The sequence below is a fragment of the Alexandromys fortis genome, unplaced genomic scaffold, assembly GCF_014885135.2.
Source record: "Alexandromys fortis isolate MF-2015 unplaced genomic scaffold, M_Fortis_MF-2015_v1.1 scaffold_326, whole genome shotgun sequence".
Lineage (NCBI taxonomy): Eukaryota > Metazoa > Chordata > Mammalia > Rodentia > Cricetidae > Alexandromys > Alexandromys fortis.
This window is the reverse complement of record NW_026068217.1, coordinates 914,426-915,913: the sequence shown is the minus strand read 5'-3', so window position 1 is coordinate 915,913 and position 1,488 is coordinate 914,426. Positions and strand designations below refer to the sequence as shown.

Below are 1,488 nucleotides of genomic sequence, written 5' to 3'. Positions count from 1 at the left end.
TGCCTCCTATTTCCCTCAAATCTCACTGCCAAGAGAGCCATTCTCTGCTTGGCATGTGCAAATCCTCTGGCTGCTCATGATGAAGCTCACCTCTGTGGCTAAAGCCCCAGTCCTGGGCTGGGAAAGAGATTCATTTTCCTGCATTGGAACACCCTTCGATGGACAGCTTTACCTCCTGTGGAATGAAAGAGGGATGGGAGCAGCGCAGCCCGTGCCTCCTCCCCTTGCATGCTGTATCTTTGGAAGCCTGGGGCTGACCAGCAGGCCTGAGCACCAGGCTCAGGCTGGGAGGGCTATCCCACCCGGAAACCCTCTCCTGAAGGTTGGATCTTCCCCTTGCTGTCACACAGGTCTCTGGGCCCCAAGACTGTCCTCTCAGGTCTTTCTCGGGGTGTACCCAACTGGCCTGGGGGGCACAGCTGGCCTGAGAAACTGAGTTACTGTTCAAGCTCTATAAACTGATAGAGATGCAAACATCTCTCACCTGTAGCCGATGACAGGGCAGAGAGAAGAGTTGTGCAGTCCATCCAGGGCTGCAGGAGGACCAACCCTGGCCATATACAAAAAACGGGTGCTCGGGGGGCACCTCAATGCTCACTTTGCTCTGCTGTTCACCAACCACAAAGTGCAGCATAATAAATCCAGGCCACTGGCTCTCCTGTATGTCCACGACTGTGCTAGAGTCAATCTTCAGCCCCCCCCTCACTTCGGCACTATGCACAAAATCCTAGGTTTGGAGGTCCTCTACCCGCTTCAGCTCCCCTGTAGCCAGCTGAATGATGGCGCCTTTCATGAAATGGGAGGGCAAGTGGGAGGAGGTAACAGGAGGTGGTGCTGGCTCCTTGTCTGAAAAGGTGGCTCTGGCCTGCATGCCTGCATGTCCAGACTTGGTGCCACCAGGATCTCCGAGCCCACAGGCAGCAGGCTAGGGTCAGTTCCAGTGGGCACCAGGTTGCCATTGGCTACAACCACTGCTTTGGGTAAAGGTCTGTGTTTTACTGGTTCCTGAAGGGACTGAGAGTAGAATATGGGCCTGATTTTTCTCCACCAGTTCTGTAGGATTCCTGGCTGACCCTCGTCCATCACCCTGATGGTCAAGGGTATGATGGGATAGGTTAAGAGGGCTGGGTTCATCTTTCCTCTGAGCTGCCACCACACAATAGTCCTGAGAAGCTAAAGTGCCAACTACCCGCTGGACTTCAAGGTCGGTGTCTGGGGTCCCTTGGTGTGCTGGCGCCGCCACCTCCGCTCGTGGAGTCTGAGAACCTGAAAACTGTCCATCCACCATGCATTCTACCACCGGAACCAATCCTTGGCCTTCACCCTTGCTGCTGGTGGAATCAAGGGCTTCACTTTCTCGTCTTATTACATTTCGCTCTCGCTGTCTCTGTCCATTGGCAGCAGCTGCTTCCAAAGCAGACTGGCCCTCCTGAGGGGTAAGAACAGGGCTGGCACCTGCTGTTGGAGTTTCATGCAAGGTATATCCAG

At 54.8% G+C, this 1,488-nt stretch overlaps 1 pseudogene; it reads right to left on the bottom strand.

Annotated features, from left to right (window-relative positions):
• Positions 1–130: 130 nt before the first annotated feature.
• LOC126493451 (ataxin-1-like) overlaps positions 131–1,488 on the bottom strand; it is a 7,927-nt pseudogene continuing 6,569 nt past the window's right edge.